General features: G+C 40.3%; 1 long non-coding RNA gene across 1 annotated transcript; it reads right to left on the reverse strand.

Annotated features, from left to right (window-relative positions):
• Positions 1 to 1960: 1960 nt before the first annotated feature.
• LOC122461296 lies at positions 1961 to 19909 on the reverse strand. The gene is made up of 4 exons (XR_006283196.1): positions 19898 to 19909; positions 19576 to 19580; positions 6677 to 6683; positions 1961 to 2035 (listed from the first exon to the last, which is right to left on the reverse strand). It is a non-coding gene; the product is annotated as an uncharacterized LOC122461296 (long non-coding RNA).
• Positions 19910 to 22150: the final 2241 nt, after the last annotated feature.

Consider the following 22150-nt stretch of genomic DNA (forward strand, 5'->3'; position numbering starts at 1 on the left):
GAGGGTGGCAGAACAATCTTTAAAAGAAAAGGAGTACTTGTGGCACCTTAGAGACTAACAAATTTATTTGAGCATAAGCTTTTGTGAGCTACAGCTCACTTCATCAGATGCAGACTAACACGGCTGCTACTCTGAAACAGAACAATCTTTAGAATACCCAAGGGGATCATTAGGGGCTGGTGCACCCACACTACAGACCTAGGATCTATAAGGTGAGCGCTGTACTGCAGCATGCAGCAGCACCTGCTGCCCCTGAGGGCCACCTGACACCTGAAATCTGCAGCGTAGCGGCTTCAGGCAGCAGATATAGACCAGGGATACAGGTCTGTTTGTGCTTCTCTGGGGCAGGATTTGAGGCTTCCTGTTTATGCTTTCACAACTTCTGGTGTGACTGTTCTTGAAATCTTGGCAATGGGCATGCTGCATGAGGCCAGATTCTCAATTAGTGTAAAGGGACATAGATCCTCCTGCTGAGGATCTAGCCCCAAGTCTGTCCATGGCAAAATAAAATCATGGTAAATGCCAAAACAGAATAGCTAGTGCTGAAAGTCACTCACAGACAGTGGTGGATTTAGAGTTAGTGGGGCCCTGTGCACAGCTTCATTTTGGGGAGCCCCCACTTGGGACCCAGCCAAGAAAAAGAACATTCTCTCTTATCTCCCCCATCCTGTTTTTCATTCTTTTTTTCTTCATCCTCCTCCTATGTTATAAGTACCTTGATTGGGGCAGGGGGTTGGGGTGCAGGATGGTTGTAGGGGTCAGGCTCTGGGAGGGAGTTTGGGTGCAGGGTGCAGGCTCTGGGCTGGGGGATGGGGTTTGGGAGAGGGAGAGGGATGCAGGCTCTGGGAGGAAGTTTGGGTGTGGGCGCTGGGATGGGGCAGGGGTTGGGGTGTGGTGGGGGAGAGTGCTTGGGCGGTGCAGATCCCAAGGCGACTGGCACACCCCTCTGGCAGGGGCTTCTAGGTGGGGGAGACAGGGAGTCTCTGCACTTCCCATTGGCCGTAGTTCCGGGAGCTGCGGAGTTGGTGCTCGGGGTAGGGGCAACGCATGGAGACCATCCCTCTCCAGGGGCTGCAGGCTGCTTCCGGGAGTGGCACGGCATGGAGGAAGGGAGGCAGCATGGGCAGAGAGCCACCTTAGCCCTGCTGCACCGCTTCTGGCATGTCTCTGTGCGCCCCTTGGGGGGGAGAGGGGCAGTGGGTCTCCATGTGCTGCCTGGGGCGGGGGCAGCGTGCAGAGCCTCCTCCCCCTTGCCAGGCGCACACAGAGACGTGCCAGCAGCTGGCCATTTCTGGGAGCAGCGTGTGGCCACCAACCAAGGCCACTGGCCGGGACTCAGGGGCAGGTTGTCAGATGAGATTTGTTCTGCATTTTGAGCGCCCCCTGTCATTGGTGGCCCATGCCACTGCACTGTATGTTTCATGGCAAATCCTCCTCTGCTTACAGACCGTGTCTGTATAGTCTTGAGAACTAATTGGAAAGCTGAATAAAAAAATGGCATGGAATTGGAGCAAGATCCTGCACTAAACAGATATCCCACTTTGGGGAATATGACAGGGTCAAAAGAAGAAAATGAAAAACTCAGTTCAGAATGTTCAGAGACTGGTATTGTGTTGGTGCTTGAATTTAATAATTTGAGATTGTCAGATAAGATCAAATGAAATTATTTAATTAGTACAGCACTATACAGAAAATAGATACATTATCACCTTTGGTGTAAGGTAAAGAGCAGGCTTCTGTCTCCCACTCCTCTAACTGTTGGGGTGCTGGCAGTTTGCACTCCCAAACTAATTCCCCAAACCTCTGTCTTTTTGTTTTATAGGATATGAGATACAGAAACCCCTTTTTGGAGGGGAAAAATACTTTCCCATGGATAAATTTACCCTGTGTTCTGTTTTCCTAATTACAAGTGGAATTTCTTTTACAGTCTTCAGTTTACCTGTTTGCATAAGAAGGAACCTCTAATCCAGTCATTATTACTAACAGCTGTGACAACCAACATTTCTTAATAAGTTAAAAACATGTTTCAATGGGTCTAATTGCCTAGGTGGTAGACTCTCCATCACTGGATGTTTTTAAGAACAGGTTATACAAACATGTCAGGAATGGCCTAGTTATTATTTAATCCTGACTTGAGTGCAGGGGACTAGACTAGATGACCTATTGAGGTCCCGTCCAGTACTACACTTCTGATTTTTTTTAATCCCTTGCAGAACCTATCTGTACTAACAATGATCCTTTATTGACCACCCTGTCCGTTACATAAGTATCTGCCATAACAAGTATCCATTATCAACCACCTAGCTTTGTTTATAGTTCTGGAGAGACTTTCAGTAGTTTGAAGGGAGATGGGGGTAATTAAACCTTGGACACATGGATTCCCACAGATCTGAAGATGCACTCAGTTACATAAATTCCTGAGTACAGGTTAAGAGCCAACCTGCTGGCTCTTAGAATTCAAACACACTCTTTGCTAAATCTATAAAGCTGCTGGGAGAATAGCTAATATGCAAATGCATTTAATTTACAAGAAAGAGGACTAAACAGGTTAATCTTTACTAACGGTTACTAAGACTAACACTGGCAAAGGCAAGACTACATGCTTGGTGGCAGTAAACTGGAACACTGAGAAAGCTACACTAAATGCCCAGGATTAGGCTTTCAGAGTGAAGCAATACAAAAAGACTTTTTAACGTGGTCAAAGAACTTGCTGAAATGATCTTGCTGTTGCGTCCCAAGAACAGCAACTAGCTCTCTGCTAATGGAATAGCAAGACATCCAGAGAAGCTGGAAAGAAAAAGCTACACAAAGCATACAGTTAATGAATCTCTCTGTCAGTAGTACGGATAAAGTATGGTATGCTTGTCATTCAAATAGGAGTATACAATCCTTTGGGAAAAATCTAATTCAAGGGTCTATTTTTACCTTTCATTGTATAAAGATAGTTTAGTCAGGTACAGTATAGACAGATGTCATGTTGAAGGTCCAATATAACATCCCAGCATGTTGTCAGTGACTACATAAATTGGATTGTTCCAATTATCTGGCTTCAAGGAAGAATAATACTGTGGTAAGTTCAGGTCTTTGGAGATCTGTGGGAAGCTTGTAATGGTTCAGTGAATGGCAACATCACAGGGAAAGATCTGGCCTAACTGGAGCATTTTAACATCTATAAAGATTAGGTCTAGCTTTCCCAAGAAGGAGCAATTATTGTAAGCCCTGGGCATGCTGAGCTTTCATGGAAATGCAGGGCATTAGTGACATACATTTGATGGAGGGGTTGTGCACAAGGGGTTTTGTTTTCTTCATACTCCGTAAGATCACAATTAACTTATACAGGCCTGTACCCTGCCAAAGTCAGGCTAGTGCACGGTGTTAATCCCCAGATTGAGGTACATCTCCAACAATTTGAACCCCTTAAGAAAACAATGGCAAAGAAGCACAAGGAGGTTGGGAGACCTCAGAGAGAACTGATTAATTTTGCATAGTGTTTCCTTAACTAAGCAACCCTATTGTCTTTGTATAAAAACAGCTGTATAATGATAGCTCAAAAAAGATAATCAATGAGGGTTTCATTTATTTGTGTCTGGCTTTGGGGGAATGTTAGAGTGCTATTCTGTGCTGTGCCTTTAAGAGGTGTGGCACAATTTCCAGTCACCTTTCTCCCCTCCCAATTCTGGCTGCACTGAAATGGCCCCAGGTGTATGTCTCTGCCTGTCTATAGTAGCAGCACTATGTGGGTGGCCCTCTCCTGATAGGCCTCTCCCACCACCAGCAAAGATGTTATACCAGGACTGGGGAGTGGGTCTTTTAGAATAGACTAGAATAGAAGAGAGATCTGGGTGTTTTAGAATATCTTTACCCAGTGTGCAGGGGCTGGAGCAGGGGGGAGATTCTTACCTAGTATCCTCCCCTAGTATGTCTTTTATTAAATGTGTTAGTTACAGCTGGGCCCAAATCAGAGTCCCATGAGACCTATAAGAATGCAGCAGTTCTAGAAGTCAGGCACCTATTTTGAAAAATCTTGGCAATAATCTATTAAAAAAAACCCTACTTTTAAAATGAAGCGTACTATTGAATAGATCTAGTATTGTAATGTAAAACTTCACAACAGCATATGAAATTTTAAATCACATCATTACAGTGAAATGAAAACATGAACAAATGTCTCAATTACATGAAAAGGCCAAGACTGAATTTGAAGTTTTGCGTTAGCTATCAGTTACAGCACTGGTCTAATTTTTCCAGCAAAATGAAAGCTTTTTTGCAGAAATGTCTGAAATGGTGGAATTTCCCACCCATAAGAACTGAGGTTTTGGCCCAAAATACACTTTTTTGAGGGGGGAGGGGCTTTTGAGTACAATCGCTTTTCTTTAGGAGACTTTGGCTGCATTTTCATTTGTGAGCTACTTTAAAAAAAGTAGTTTATTTTTTATTAAATGTCTTTGTGTGTCTGTGTGTGTGTGTAGGAGGGATCACTTTGCAATAAACTCTACTCATATAATCTCTTTGAGGCTGCTCAGTTCAGGATCTGTTCATTTATTTGTTAGCTGACTATTGAGGAACTCCCTGGGCATATAGGCAAGATTCATTTTGCAGACTTATTCATACATTCTAAAGAAACATCAGTTACTTACATAACTCAAATGTAATAGATAAGAAGTATCCCAAATATTTAGAATTACCTTTCTATATAATAGAAAAAAAACATATTTAACCTATGAACAAACTAAAAACTAGACTTGTGCTACATTTGCTATGAAACATAATATTGCTTCCTACAGGAAGGAAAAGTTTTCAGTAAATCACTGGACACTAATTACTGGGAGTACAGTAGACAATTGCCATTGATGATGTTCTCTGCAATTATCTTATGACTATGACAATATGAATTTGTCATGAAACTTAGGAGCCGTGAACTTGTCATGTGCATTTACTTCCAACTCCAGAGGTATGCATAATTAACTGTAGTTCTTTCTTATTAGACTAATAGACCTGTAATGAAAAGCTTTTCAAGTGACTTAAAATGGCACAACTTTTCATTAGATTTATATTGTTTCATATTAGAAAAATAAAATTGATAAGACATAAATCAAGTCTGAATTGTAGACAATAACAGGGTAAGAAATGTCCAGGCAAAATGGTGGTGGTGTTGGATCATATTAAAGACGTTCTGTATTAAAATCACAAATGTGTTTGATTCCCCATAGTTTAAATTCCAGGGTATTACTAATTGAGAGGTCTCTTGGTTTTTGGTCTCTTGTTTTTACTGTTTCTCTCCCTCTCTGTGTGAAACTTGCAAGCTGCTAATTGTGTTAGTACATCCTAAAACAGAGTCTGTTCTCAAAGCAATACTTTGTAATAACAACTACTCAGACAGCATCCGATGAAGTGAGCTGTAGCTCACGAAAGCTTATGCTCAAATAAATTTGTTAGTCTCTAAGGTGCCACAAGTACTCCTTTTCTTTTTGTGAATACAGACTAACATGGCTGCTACTCTGAAACCTGTCACACACAGAGAAACTCAAAACGATACTTTGTAACAACAGACACAGCACTCGCTTGGTTAACAGTTGTGATTAAAATAGAGATAGAGGATGTATGTGGATGGATGCTTGGTGTGGATAATAAATGAGTGATCAAGGAGGTGCCAGCCTAGGAGTTCAGTATTGATTGGCCGAAGAATGCGCAGAGTGGAGACAACCAGATGACCCCCGGAGGGCAGACTGGAATCCACCCAACAGCCTCAAGGATGAGAGAACCGAAGAACAACACGGAGCCGTTAGGAATGTGCCATCTGCTGATTGATTCAGCAACAGCATGATGAAGCAATTCCCATAGACTGGCATAGAAATAAATTCCTATAAAAATGGACTCTAGAAACTGAGAACTTTGGGGTCTGATTCTGCAAACCAGCTTCCAGAAGCATCAGATGAGCATCTGACATGGCCCTGCTCCCTCCTCGTGTCCAGGCCACCTGGCAAGTGGCTTGGCACGAGCGACTCTAAGGCTGGTAACTATGATAACAACCTTGCAGAACCTGTGTGTGTATATGAATGAGTGTGTGAATAAATATGAAATTGAATGGAATGTTATAGGTATAACTAACTGCTTACTATGATTCTTTCTGTAGTCACAATAAATGTGGCATTTTGCCTTATTGCTTATAATAAGATCCTGCTGGTTTATATTTTATTGGTATAATAGTGGAAGTGGAAAGAGACTCCATCTCTTAAAGTATTTATTTAATACTGAAAGATCAGAGTTAGAGGGAAAGTTCAAAATTAGAAGGCTCTTATGTGCTGATTGACTCAATGTGAATCCACTTACTGTGGCCTTATATGGAGGCCACACTTTCCTGAAATATTCCACTGTTGTTGCAACCAGAGAAGTTGTTGTACAGACAAATACCTCAGTGGAAAAACTGAGGGAAATTGTTATTATAGACACATGCTGAACTTGCTGGATAATGTATTTACAACTAACAATTCAACCAACTCTTTCTTAGGGTTTTATACAGTCACCTATCACTGTAGCACCTTCCATGTGAAGTCCCTAGTGCACTTGGAGTGCCAGTCAAAGCTCAGCTTGGGGCAGGATCTCTGTGATGGACATGAGGGGGGTGTGTGTGTGCATGCACACACACCATTCTTTTAGTTGAAAGGTTTTGTGATACCATTTCACTGTTCATGTTCACATTTGGAGATGTTATAAGTGCTCAGCAGAAGGATTTAATCAAGGCTGGGATTTCCAGGTTTGTTGATTGAGGAGTCTCAATTCAAGTCTTTTTGTAAGTAGTTTTTCTTACACCATATCAACCTAAAAATTATATATAGCTTTAGGATCTGAATAAGTTATTCTGAGAGCAAACCCCAAGTATGTGTGTTAAAATGTTAACATAAGAACTAAACTTCTGGCAAATGAGGTAATGTACCTAGTACTTGATGTGGCCAACTCATATACTTGTTTGTAATTTTTCTTTTATTTAAAATGAGAAACTTTCAGATTAAAGTGAGCCTTTTGCAAGTGTTTTGAGCTACATGAAAAATGATTTGTTCTCTGCCATTCTGCAAAAATGAAAAACCCTTTTCCTTTATTATAAAGGGCTTTGAATATAATACAATTCCTTAGAATATGTAACTTAACTTTGCAGTCAGATTGATTATCCCATATGTTTGTCTTATAAAGCTACTTTACATAATTTAATTGAAACAACTTTAAAAAGTACATGAAGCCTTTTGTCTATTGTACTTGCAACTCTCAAGAAGTGGCTTCTGCTGTCAGTGTATCTTGCATTTTGTTTGAAATGGACAGATATAGAAATTTCATTGTTTTTACAAGAAATGATTTGTTTGAGACCTGAGCAGTGAGGGAATGAAGTACCATTCCAGATGCCTTTACAATCTTTAGTTCTTCCTTGTAAGAGGCAAAGATATTCTAATACATGTAAATTAAAATCAGTCATAGTTTATTTCAAAATGTTCTCTGCGGGTAGATGGGGGGGGGGGAACTTGCTGTCACACCACAAGCTTTAATTATAAAAACACAGTTAGTGGAAGAGCAGGAAGGAGACTGAGGCAGCTCTAAAGAATACACACCAAAAACAGAACACATCCGTTCATTGCTTGCAATTAATACTTAATTTTGGTTCCTCATAAAAACACAGTGACTTTAGTGAGACCCACTGTCATAAATATAAAGGGAAGGGTAAACATCTTTAAATCCCTCCTGGCCAGGGGAAAAACCCTTTCACCTGTAAAGGGTTAAGAAGCTAAGACAGCCTCACTGGCACCTGATCAAAATGACCAATGAGGAGACAAGATACTTTCAAAGCTGTGGGGGGGGCGGACAAAGGGTTCTCTCTGTCTGTGTTGTCTTTTAACAGGACCAGAGCAGGAATGCGGATCAGAACTCCTGTAAAGAGTAAATAAGCAATCTAGTTAGAATCACCTCTGTAAAATCAGGATGGTAAATACCTGCGTTAGATTCTGTTTTGTTTAAATGGCTGATAAAATAAGTTGTGCTGAATGGAATGTATACTCCTGTTTTTGTGTCTTTTTGTAACTTATGGTTTTGCCTAGAGGGATTCTCTATGTTTTGAATCTGATTACGCTATAAGGTATTTACCATCCTGATTTTACAAAGGTGATTCTTTTACTTTTTCTTTAATTAAAATTCTTCTTTTAAGAACCTGATTGCTTTTTTCATTGTTCTTAAGATCCAAGGGTTTGAGTCTGTGTTTACCTATGCAAATTGGTGAGGATTTTTATCAAGCCTTCCCCAAGAAAGGAGGTGTAGGGTTTGGGAGGATTTTGGGGGGAAAGATGTTTCGAAGTGGGCTTTTTCCCTGTTATATTTGTTGGATGCTTGGTGGTGGCAGCAATAAGGTCCAGGGACAAAAGGTAAAATAGTTTGTACCTTGGAGAAGTTTTAACCTACGCTGGAAAAAATAAGCTTAGGGGGGTTTTCATGCAGGTCCCCACATCTGTACCCTAAAGTTCAGAGTGGGGAAGAAACTTTTACACCCACATTTGCACTAAGAGTAAAACTCCAGCCCTTGATATGCATTTAGCTGGCCTAGTGACTTTATGCACTGTGCTGTCGTGTAACATAGCTGTTATAGAATAAACCAGTTATTAGGCCAACATGCTAGAACTACAAAGACTTAAAATTTTATATAGTTGAGCAATATATTCTAGAATTAGCATTCATGAAATGTCACTGTTGGAACTAGTTGAGTGAATATCAGATACTGAAATCAGCGGGAAGTCTGGGGTAAAAAATAGTATGACTAATAGTAAATGTGAATGTTTAAACTTATTACAACAATCGTCTTAAATTCAAAATGCAGCATCAACTATTGGAATTTAAACCGCATTATGACCAGCCATCATTTTATTCTATTATCAGTATTTTACATTTCCCAATCTTTGGAGAAACAACTATTCTACTTGTTATCATCTGGAATTGTATCCATATCTGTTTTTAAACTATCTGTAGAACTAAAACTTCCATATTTCTGAGATCTCATGGCACAGACATATCTGAAAGATTTTTTTTTTCTTGCACTGTCCCTGAAGCTCACTAGGCTGAAACTTTAAACATTGCCTAAAGGATTTGGATGCCCAATCCTCATTAATTTGAGTTAACTAACTTAATTAATTTGGATACCCACTTCCCATTAATTCACACAAATATTAATGGGAATTGGGGATCCAGATCTCATAAGCAGGTTTAAAAATATCTAATGAATCTCAAAGGTAGAACATTCCAGAGTAGCCAAGGACTACTCACTTGAGAAACCTCTTCTATTATTTGTGGAGAATTTAACAAAAAACCATCAGCTGATGTGCACTGCATATGGTAAAATGTGATTTCTCAAAAAAACATAGTCCCATGAGTCTTCAAATTTGATCAACTTGAAATGAATGCCGAAGCAAGTAGGAAGGCAATAAATAGACTACATAACAGCAGTTTGTGGCATTCAAAATGCAGCTAGCTGAATTCTGCCTTAGCTGGAGCTATGTTGTGGATTTCAAAGGTAATGTAATTAGAGTATATTATAGTGTAAAGGTGACACAGATATGGCTGGGTTTGGAATTTCTGTATTGGAGAGGAATGGCCACAGACTCCTGGTCAGCAACAATTGATCCATGGAACAAGGCTACTAACTTAGAACCAGCAACCAGTGGATGAAACTGAGGAGGCTGCAAATTGTGGTACTGATTTTACAAGGTGGTGAGGTTTCCTTGACATTGGGAATTAAGGGAGATAAGGTGTGTGAGGTAATATCTATTATTGGACCAACTTCTCTTGGTGAGAGACAAGCTTTCAAGCTCATACAGAGGTCTTCCTAAGATCTGGAAAACTTACTCAGTGTCACAGCTAACTACAAGATTTGGACAGATTGCTTAGCATAAGTAGTGAACACATATTTCAAGGGACCATTCAAGGTGAAGTGGCCCATTAACACCTTTCCAGTCACAGGAAGGCAAGAGAAAAGCAACTCGGGGAGGCTGGTTGTTAGTGCTTTACAGATTGTTGAAATACGCCATAAATCCAGTGTCTCTATTCAATCCATGGTTTTTAGTGTCTAGCAAAGTAATGAATTTAAGCCCCTGCCTCATTTTTTTGAAAGTGCTGTGCAGTTTTCCTTTGAGGATGAGGACTGGTAGGTCAGATATAGAGTGATTACTTTGTGAAAAGTGTTTACTCACACATGATATCATGTTTTTGTCTTTTATCCTTTTCCTGGGTGAGTTGTTAGAGCGTGAAGTGATTTGTCTGGTTTTACCCACATAGTTACAATTGGGGCATTTAGTGCACTGGATGAGCTACATCAGTGCTTCTCAAGCTATCTGATGTGGGGGACCGGCAATTTTTTTTCCCAATGTGCGCGCAGACCGGTAGCCGATGGCTCGTGGACCAGCATCGGTCTGCGGACTACCACTTTGAGTAGTACTGAGCTACATCACATGTTGTGACAGGCATTTGTAGGACCCAGGGATTTTGAAAGGTGTGTTTTGAGGGGTGTTGATCATTGTAGCAGTGGAGATATGTCTGTAGGTTTTGTATCTGTTCTGGCAGGGTCTGGAGCTGCATTGTGTTGGTGTGTCCTGCTCAGTGGGGAGCTTGCTTCTGATGAGGAGCTTGGAGAGGTTGTTTGTTTGAAGGCCAGAAGAGGCGGTTCAGGAAAGATTTCTTTTAGGATGCATTCAACAATAGAACCCTGCAGACAATGATATATGAGAAACCCACAGATCACCACACCTACCATCACAGCTCCAGTAACCACCCTAAACACACCAAGAAATACATTAACTACAGCCATGCACTTAGATATCACAGAATATGCTCTGAGGAAAAAGTCCAGGAAATATACCTTAATGCACTCAAAACCACCTTCACCAAACAAGAACACTTCACCAGAGAAGTAGATCGCATCATGGAACAGGCCACCCAAATACTCAGAAAGAACCTGCTTCAATACAGAAATAAATCCCCCTCCAACCATACACCCCTAGTTGTCACCTACCACCCCACATGGGAATCCATACAGGGTATCATCAAACTACAACCCATACTCAATGCGGATTTTTACATGTGGTGTTCTCATACTTGCATATAGGCTTTCTTTTACATTAAAAAACATCATAGACACTTTTAACATTTCATTCCTCCAAAATAGTACTATTGTAAATTTCTCAATTAGTAATTGAAAAATAAAGATAAAGATGTTTCAACTGCAAAATAAGCAACCAAACCTCTTAATTAATTTAATCACTACTGAATGGGGGGAGAAAACTGCAGTTTACTAGCACAGGGAAAAAGCACTTCATCATGTTGCATTTAATTGGAACAAATAATTATAATGAAATATTAATCATTCTGCACTGAAGCCCCATTTAAAATGTAATCAATCTGAATAGAAGAGGGCTTTCTACTGCATTAGTCTGAACTAAAACCTTATTTAAAATGTTTTGTTCCCCCTGAATATAAGTAATATAAATGTAGCTATTCTGAGGACAAGATGTCTCATAACTCAATTGTTCTATGTTAAAATTATCACTGTGGGACTTTGTAAATATTGACCTGACAAGAAAATGGTTACTGTGTATTTTTAAAAAAACAAAAAACAAAAAACAAACTAGGCTTAGGAATAGAAGAAAAACTTAATTAAGTCAATGGAGGCATTAAGGATGGAATTTCCAAAGCTCTAAGTAGATGGAACACTGCTCCTATTTGACGTCAAATGGGAGTTTTGCCATTGACTTCAGTGGGAGCAGAGTTTTGACCAGTGCTGAGGGTATGTGTGGGGAGTGGTTTTTTTTTTTGTTTTTGTTTTTTAAATCCCACCCTAGGAGTGAATGAAAAAGGATATTCACAGTTTCTCTATACGAACTTCTATACAAACACCTTCTGTTTGTCAAATTTGCTTTCTGTTTATCAAATATAAATGGAAATAAATTTGTTCTAAAATAGATGACAGGGATAGCAACTGATTATACAACCACAGTGTATGAAGCAGTTTAACACAAGTAGGAATAGTAACTTCTCTGATTTAGGGATGATTTAGTGATTCCATTTAGACTTTAAAAAAAAAAAAGATTGTCAGTTCATAATTAGCTTTGAACTGTTAGCTGGGGCATAGTTTAAGGGTGGGGTGAATAAATCCTAGACTTTAATCAGATTTTTTTGTAGTATGTTCCTTTCATTTATAAGCACCTTTATGGAGTCTGATCCTGAAAGATTATTAAAAGAAAAGGAGTACTTGTGGCACCTTAGAGACTAACAAATTTATTGGAGCATAAGCTTTCGTGAGCTACAGCTCACTTCATCGGATGCATCCATATGCTCCAATAAATGTGTTAGTCTCTAAGGTGCCACAAGTACTCCTTTTCTTTTTGCGAATACAGACTAACACGGTTCCTCCTCTGAAACCTGAAATATTGTTATGACCTTCTGCAAGCTGCTGAGACCTCTCAACTCAAAACTTACAGGACTGGGATTCTGAAACACTAACCTTGTAGGCTGAATTTTTCTGTGCTTAGTAACTGCCCACATATAAATGGAATGGGCCAAAGCCTTGTACTGAATATGTTACAATAGCATTCTTCCTGATCCTGGGGCTGATTTTCATCTGACCCTCTACCTGGACTCATTTTCATAGAAGGGCATGTGCAAAACAACTGCGTGCACCTGTACTTAGGTCTATACTTTCTAGAAGCAACTTTCAAATAGTTATAATGTAGGCATACTTTAAGTAGTCAAGTATTTACATGGGAATGGTCCAAAGACCATTAAAGGAGTCCAACTTGCCCCTGCAAAATTGAGTGGGGCCAACAATATTTGCTTTATGGTACACTCACACTTGCACATGTATTTTAAATGTTTAACTTCATCCCTAGGCCAGTCATATGCATGGATTGAACCCAGGACCTCTGTATTTAAAAGCACGAGCCTCTGCATCTGAGCAAAAAGGTCTCTGCATGGAGACAGTTGTAGAGTCAGAGAGAATTTTGCTCACCATTTTGCTCCTTGGCAGTCTTGTTTTTGAATATTCCAGCTGCTTTTCAATTGTTTGACTCCGCCCCTTCTATGAAAAGCTCTAGCTAAGTGTTTCTGTAAGGAAGTCTGCAGTGTGTGTTCAAGAGAAACTAAGGGGGAAATTTCTCTTTCCTAGGGAAGCTTTACAGTTTGAGGCTTTTTGTTAGGTGCTTTCAACAGAAACCAGGACTCCCTAAAAGGACAAGAGGGAGGATGGCGGGGGGTGGGGAGAGAGAGAGACCGAGGACATTGAAGGTACTATGGCATCTCTTATATTAGTATTGGATATTATTCAAAGAACACTTTCAATTTAAGCTTGTCTATTAACAATTCAGTAGTGATTAACCACTCAGTCCCTCCTGTGCTGATCTGTGACTTTGTGCTTTTTAACATATCTTACCAACTGTTTCAACCTATTTAATCTTCTATGTGAAAAATATATCCCAGAGAGTTTACCTTTTTATAGGAATTATGGTCTTCCCCAGAAATCTAATTTAGTAAAAAAAAATTGAGAACAAAAGGGGATAATATGAAGAACAATCAGAAATTATAGGTAGGTCTGCAGGCAGGGGTCGGGTTGGTAGCAGAATGCAGGAAAAATACAGAATTAGCAGGCAAAACATGAGTTAACTTTGGGCCTAAATATTCATCCCACATCTTGCTGCCAGCTGCATTGACTTGAGTGGATCTGTGCCCATTCATGCCAGTGGAGATCTTGGCACATCTTTTCGATGGACAATGGCAACAGACCTCACTTCAGTACCTTCTCATCTGCGGAACTTAATCTGTTTATGTTGCTTGTTTTTCTCTTTATGCAGCCACTGGCCTAACTCTTGTGGTACCTGTTTAATGTATTTAGATAATGAGGTCTAGCACTTGATGGAGCATTCTACTATTCAATATTTGAATAGCTGAGTCTTAGTTCTGCTAAGCTCTGCCTTAAAATGATGCTTTATCCTGGTTATTTTCATACATTGTTTGTATTTTTCATTGCATGTGCTTGTTTGTTAAACTGTAATATACCTCTCTGGTGCTGAAAGATAATACTAATAATAACACTAATGATTCTCCTTTTCCTTTCCTGTTAGCCTGGGTCAGTGGTAAAGAGACCAATAGAGCATGAGTAACTGGCACAACTTTTACAAACTGTCTGGCCAGGACTGATGTTCTTGGTTTGAAATTAGAGTTTTGCTTCTCTTAGATGGACTGCCTGTCATGGCTGATGAACCCCATCCACTCAGTAGAGCAGTGGTGGGCAACCTGCAGCCCATAAGGGTAATCCACTGGCAGGCTGCCTGACCGTTTGTTTGCATTTGCATGGCTGTCCACATTTCCCAGTGGCCGCGGTTCACCGTTCCCAGCCAATAGTAGCTGCGGGAAGCAGTGCAGACCTGTACGCCGCTTTCCACAGCTCCCATTGGTAGGGAATGGCGAACCGCGGCCACTGAGAGCTGCGGGCAGCAATCAAAAGTAAATAAACGGTCTGGAGGCCTACTAGCAGATTATCCTGATGGGCTGCGTGTAGCCTACAGGCCGCAGGTTGCCCACCACTGCAGTAGAGGCATAGAGAGGTGAAGTGACTACCCAAGATCACCCGGCAGATCAGTGGCACAGCCAGGAACACAACCCTGACTCTGAAAAAGATTTGGGTATCATGCTAAACATGAGCTCCCAGTGTGATAATGTGGCCAAAAGGGCTAATGTGATCCTTGCATTAATGAATAGGGGAATCACAAATAGGAATAGAGAGGTTATTTTACCTCTGTTTTTGGCACTGATTTTTTAGCTAGATGGCTTTTATTTTTTATGTAAATATACCTTCATTGTTCCTGCCTGATGAACAGACTGGTCAGCCAAGCAAATACATACCATCTTTTGTGTAGGAGAGACTGGGCTTATGGATTGTTTGCCAAACACATTTTAAGAACATAATTGTCACACATCTCCACAACTCATTGTACACACCCTGTACATACATCACAGATGAATATTAATGATCAATGAATTATTAGTTTTCCAGTGATATCTTACGTAACACCTTTTAGCTATATATGACAATAGTGTGTTAGGTGCAGTGAGTATGTCAGGCATGACAGAGTAGTGAACTACCATTGGGGCTATGTGCCACATCAGGTCTCCTTTATCTGTCCTGTACCCTCCCCACTGTACCACACTGCCTCCCCTTTTAATAATGTTAATGTGTTTTTTCTAATTGTTACCATGAAATCAATGCTTGGTATAGGACTTCTGGTAAAACATGTTCCTGGCACTGAGTACTGGTATCATGAAGACTGGTAAAGAATTCCTCATCCAATTCATGTACATCAAGATGTAAACTGTGATGCTGGCATAAGTGTAAATGTTGTGGGCACCAATCATTCCATGAGGTCTTAACAGGCAGGCCTCTGCATTCACTCAGCACCATATTGAAGTCAGAGGGGGCTCCTACTGCTTTGTAGCTCAGTTCATGATAAGATCAGGGCCACAGTATTTCATGCCCTTCCACATTAGGCCTCTTAGTGGGCAAAATGTACAGGTCTGGCAATGGCACTGGTGATTACATCAGGTAACTGGTGATCCTTTATAATACTGTATAAAGTCAACAGCTGGCTGGTTCAATCTCCAGTTAAAGTAGTCTTATTTTACAATAATAAAATTGGTTACTCTTTATGTTTTGTTGGTCTTGGGAGGTCTTTTTTAATATTAAATGCAAAAAATGGGAAATAACCTTGAAATAGAAACTGAAGTACTAGCTGTAAATTTGTGCCTCTGAGGGATCTGTTACAGACCATGCACTGGAATGGATACATACAAGGGGAACCAGAATCTGAGATTGGAATTATTGGTAGTTTTGGACATGAAAACATAGGCCAACCTGGACATTTCAAATAGGGAAGTCCTGAATAAAAATGGACTGATTTTCAGAGATGCGGCACTCCCATTGATTTTATTTGCTGCCCAAGTATTTACTAACTTTAGGCTCCTGTGTTTTTTGTTTTGTTTTTGTTTAATTATGGGCCAAATTTTCAAATTAGGGCCAAGGGAAACTTGCCTTCTTCTAGCTCTTAAGGTGAACACAGCAAATAACTCACCAGGACAGGGGCTTACAAACCTGGTGTCAGGTTTATGATCATTTTTCCCTTACTACATCTAAATGGATGAGGTAGCAAGATCCCAGTTACATGGGACGTTGGATCCTGCTATTGAAAATGCTGAGAACCATTATCCCAGAAGAAGAGAACTACAAGTATAAATACATATCTCAGGATAACCAAGTTGCATGTAGAAGTTATGTTGTCATTAGCTGACATATATATAGGTTCAAAATAGGTAATCTACTGGTCAGTAGTTCTCAACACGCGGGCCACTTGTGGCCCAATCAGCACACACAGCTGCAGCCCATTTGGCATCCTCAGGGCTGCAAAGGTAGTACATATATATTGTATGGATGTGGCCCACATAACACAGAGACCTGTATGTGCTGCCCACAATGATAAAAAGGTTGAGAACCACTGCTATAGGTGATGCAGTAGGGAAAAGTATATTTGCAAATTAATGGATGTGTAGGAAGCTTTCTGGCCAAAGTATGCAGCATTTTTACAAGGTAAGACGAGTGCAAGACTATGTAGCAACTGCCAATAACATTTACTAGACAAAATATTTCTGCAACAGTTTGCAAGAAAAATCAGACACTTTTATTGTTTGTTTGTATTGCTTTTCTGATGCAGAATACTTAACAATGGCTTTGATCTTTAAATACTTACAAATGAATCCAAACTGAGTTTTGGGATTTGCTGAAGTTTGCATAAATGATTTACATTTCAAAAGACCCTGGAGTAAACATCAGTTATGGTCCCTTAAAAGAGTATTTTAAGAGAAAGATTAACTTGAAAAATCCTTTATTAATAATTAGCCACTGGGCTAAATCCTAGGTGAAATTGTTTTGAAATAAAATATGGATTTATCATGCATTAGATTCTGAACTTTGAAAACAGTTTAAAACAAAACCAAAAACCCACAGCTATATATGTGAGGTATAGCATTGGCATTCAAATTTAGAGTAAATGTTATTTTTTTTAAAACAAATTAGAAAAATAATGAATTGCACTTATGGAATTCTGTTGGGCTATACAAGTTTTTATTCTCATGAAAGAGTAAGTGAGCTGAGTTTAAAAAAACAAAAAGTGAAAAAGTTATTAACATAGTGCTAAGGAACTCTAGTCATATACAGAATAAAAAGGCTGTCCCTGGGCCAAAAAACTTACAATCTAAATATAAGACAAGAGACTTCTGATACAGACAGAAGGAGTACAAGGGAATCCTGAGACAATAGTGGTCAGCATGGTAGACAGCTCCCTCAGAATATCCCAGCCTTGCCATTGTTAAGTTTTTTGTAGGCATCATGGCAAAGAAGAGTCTTAAGGAGGCACCTGAAGAAGGGTAATGCATTAGTCCTGCAATGTTTATAAGGAGCTCCTCCCAAGAAAGAATGGCAGCATAGGAGAACGCATGAAAGTGCCTTAAGTTATCAAATAAGCACCTTCAAATAAGTGAGCTTCGAAGGCTGATATCATGGGACAGTTGGTTGTGGATTGGGAATAAGTTAGGAAAGGCCTTGAAAGGGAATTCATCACTCTCTCACTGCGAGTGAGTGTCCACAGGGTCGTGCTTCCAAGGTCTGACTGAAACAGTGACTTTTTACTCAATAAATGATTTCAAAATAGACTCATAGACTTTAAGGCCAGAAGGGACCATCATGATCATTTAATCTGACCTCTTGTACATTGCAGGCCACAGAACCTTGCCCACCCACTCCTGTAATAGATACACAACCTCTGGCTGAGTTACTGAAGCCCTCAAATCACGTTCTTGTCTCTAGGGAGCCTGTATCTCCATCTGATACTTTAGATATTCACTGGTTTTGATGGAATGATCAAAATGTGCACAGATCTCTCTCTCAATACCATGAGGTGTGTACATTGTCATTAGATTTTCTAATTGCTGGATTAAGTGCATGTGCATGCATAGGTACAAAAATTATTAATGTTCCCATCAACACTGGCCTTTACAGCTCATTATTAAATATCTATCATACAATAGATCCAGGTATAATCATGGTGTTTATATAGTCTGCCAAATGATTTTAGAAGTATGGCTGATGAATGCTTGAGCATTAATAGTTCCTGGTGGTGCTAACCTGGCATATGTTGTTGCATATCTCTCAAAAGTCCTGGGTTTTGTGGGACTGTCCTGCTTTGACCCAAAGCCCCCCCATTCCAGTTGAAGGCAGTTGCCCCAGGCATTGTGAGTGGCAGATTGGCATTGTGATGTGGCGCACAGGGTAGTAGCACAAATCAATTTTGGCTTGGCCACCCATCCATCCCCATCTATGGAGGGTTGACTGAGCCAAACTTGAGGGGCATTGTGATCTGTTTTAGTCACCTAGCATATCTTCCAATGTTTCATCACCAAGTGCCATCTGTGATAAGTATGCTATTAGATGTTCCTGAAATGCCTGTGCTGATGCCCATCCAAATATCCCTTGTAAAATGGGGCATGGTATGCTTTGATAATAGTTTCTTATTCACAACCATACAAATCGATGGTACAACAGAACAGCTAAAAAAAAAAAATTGAGTATAAAGTGCTGACTTGTCCCCAGCCCATGAAGGAACCACTGCCTAAGCCAGTCTCTCTTTCTAAGTACAGTTTTATTTTCTAAACATAAGCAAAAAAACACCAACAGTTCCTCAGCCCATCCTGGGATACAGCTCCCAGGGAATTTTATTCCTTTGCCTTCTGTTCCTCCTGCATCAGGTTCTTTCTTGCTCTGAGCTCTGGGAAGTAGTGCTCAGTTTTCTCCCTGAAGGCCACTTTTTTCCCCCCAGCATGTTCCCACTGCCTCCCCACAGCGGATTCTGGCACCCTCTCCTAGGGAACTCCCTGATGCTCTTGCTCTTTGTTACTGACCATCTGGCTTCTTACAGGGAATCTGTTCCTTCTCAGCTGCACTTGATTAATGGGCCAAACCATCCTGTACTAAACCCAGTGTAACAGAATTCTAAAGACTGAGGCAAATGCTGGGGGGTCTTACTTTCTCTCTTTTGGGAAATAACTGAACATCAAGAGCTGTCTTCTCACCAGTTCTTGAAAGTGAAATGAAAAGGAGTACTTGTGGCACCTTAGAGACTAACAAATTTATTAGAGCATAAGCTTTCGTGAGCTACAGCTCACTTCATCGGATGCATCGGATGAAGTGAGCTGTAGCTCACGAAAGCTTATGCTCTAATAAATTTGTTAGTCTCTAAGGTGCCACAAGTACTCCTTTTCTTTTTGCGAATACAGACTAACACGGCTGCTACTCTGAAACCTGAAAGTGAAATGGGACACAGGTAAATCATGATGATAACAGTAGTTCTGCCAGCAACAGGAGAAGTGCTCGGTTGCAGAATTTCTAACAGCAAGAGCTACAAACTGTCCATTTATCTGTGTCCCCAAATGGAGGAGACAGGTCCAGACCATGGTGACTTCATCTTTCTACTATACCTGATTTTCTTAGATTGCCTTGTATGCCATTGCAATGCTTCATCAGTGATTACCTGTTCCTATGTACAGTAGCTAATATTAATCCTGCGTCAGGAATCTTTTGCCCTTCTCTGGGGAAAATCATACCTGCTCTTTGTGGCTGCAAATGAACTGCTAGTAATTGAACCAGTGTGATTCTGCTATGTAATGAGGAGGATTTCAGGAGCCGTCAATGTGGCTGCTGTCTGTGTGGCCACACGTGGGGCAGGCTGTAGTAAGAGAGTGGGTTTTTCCTGTTACATAGCTTCCATCACTGGGAGCCAACAACAGAAAACATTGGAAGAAGAATCAAGAGAATGTTTTTCACATTTGTTAGCCAATGCATATCTTAAGTGTACTACACACCACATTAATTGGTGTCATGCACAATGTAGTCATATGATATACATTAGAGAGAGAGAAAGGTGTTGCAAAGTTAATAATATTTGCTTTTCCCAGAATGCAGTTCACACTTGTCAAGATAGATATCTACAATACTCTTCACAACAGAAGTCAGCTCTGACATGGGAAACCATGTCAAAGACAAGATATATTAATGTTTTGTACTGATTCAAGCTTGGGAGTTACTGTCATGAGCAACTGGTTTGAAATGTAGTATTCAAAACGAGACAAACAAAGTTATAGAATTGGTATGAACTGGTGGGTTAGAACTCAAGAGTATGAAAAGCTCTCCTACCTTGTAAACAGGTCTGGCCTAGATAGAGGTGGGTTTTTTGTTTGTTTGTTTGATTGGTTGGTTTTTGTTGGTGGCCATATTTTGGGAACATGCTTTCTATGTCAGGTGAACCAAACATGCTGTGAGAAAATGCTTCCCAGAAGGATTAGTAACATCTTTAACTCTTTCCTGTACTGTACTGGTTTGGCTTTGGACAATAAATCGGCTAAGTTTGGTTATTGGTCTCCTGAACATTTTAAATATCTAACTACAGTAGTCAAACAATTGGCTATCTTTTAGCATTACATTATACTTATAGGGCCCCAGCTAATCCATACAAGCACTCATGAGTGCCCCATATTTAGACAATGGCAGCATATCACCAGATACCATTCTGCCATAGCTTGACCTCGCTCCCACCCTCACTGAGTTCTCTTCTCCCTCATTCCACCCCTTTCTGCCTCCTGTCACTGCACCCATCCCTCTCCCTCTGAGATCAGGACCCCATTGTGGTAGGTAATGTACAAACACATACAAAGAGACTGTTTCTGTCCCTCTCCTTCTTCTGTTATTCCCTCCCTTTGGGATTTTCTTGTCCCTACTGGGCTTCCTGCTCCTGCAGTAGTGTGGCTACATGAGGAGGGAGTAAGAAGGGCAGCAGAGGAAGACTTGTTTAGTCTGTAATGACTAGTGATTCCTGCAGTGGAGAAACTCTACGAGCACTAGGTTTTAGTTCTCTTGCCCTGCGATTGTGCTGGTCGAAGTACCCTATAAGACGGGGCCAGAATCTGAAGGGAGGGGAATAAATAGTTCAATTGAGAGCTCTGGGAGCAGGTAGAGAAAACAGCTGGCACAACTGAATGCTACACTGGATCAAGAAAATCAGGAGACCCAGGTAGGTATGTTCCCCTGTCTTACACACACATACACACACCCCCCCCCCCAAACACCTGTGGTTGTGACATTGAGGTGAGGCATATCCTTCAAAAGTAAAACATATTCCACACAGGGCACTTCTACATCTTGGAAACCATTTAAGAGTCTAAATGGATAACTCTTACTCTTAGATGTAAAATGCATATCTCTCTAATTATATTTAAAAGATATGGGTCAAGCTTACCTTACCCACCATTTAAAGTTCCTACTATAATTCCATAATTACTGGTTTAAGAATAGCATTAGAAGAAAAATGATATTCCCAAGGTTGGTTATAATTGCAAAAGCAGTTCCTGTCTATACTAGATTAGTTCCCTATTGCACACTGCCAGCCAACAACTCAGCAATCCTTCCTGTTTAAATGGAATCTCTTATGTACAGTACGTTCTTTATAAATGTTGGAGGGGCATTGGCTTGCTTGAACATGTATTTCTTTATTTAAAATCTTGACCTGCATTGAAACTCCTGTATGTGACATCTTGTTCTGGGATCTCTTGTTTCATGCTGAATACAGTATGTTGTAATATAAACAAATACATATCAAACATGAATATATTGTACAAAAATTACAAACAAAAAAATTAGAGTCACAGAAGTCGGCTGTGGAGCTATGTTTGTCTGGTTCACCTTCAAGCCAGTTACAGTATAACTTTCTAGGCTGAGGCTTTCAAAGCCGCATAAACCAGAAAGGAAAAACCAACTTCTCTGCAGTTCTGAAAAATCCAGGGGTGGGAATGTAGGTCAAGAAAATGTAAAATTCTGAAAAAATACTGGTAAATAGTCCATTTCTGGGCATTTCTAAAGGTCTCCGTTCACAACATGGGAGGTGGTTAGGACACCTATGTGGGGAGTGGAGAAATCCAAGTTCAATTCTCCCTCTACCTGATCTAGAGAGAGGATATGAACTTAAGTCCCTACATTATAAAA

The sequence above is a fragment of the Dermochelys coriacea genome, chromosome 8 (genome assembly GCF_009764565.3).
Source record: "Dermochelys coriacea isolate rDerCor1 chromosome 8, rDerCor1.pri.v4, whole genome shotgun sequence".
In the NCBI taxonomy this organism is placed as follows: domain Eukaryota; kingdom Metazoa; phylum Chordata; order Testudines; family Dermochelyidae; genus Dermochelys; species Dermochelys coriacea.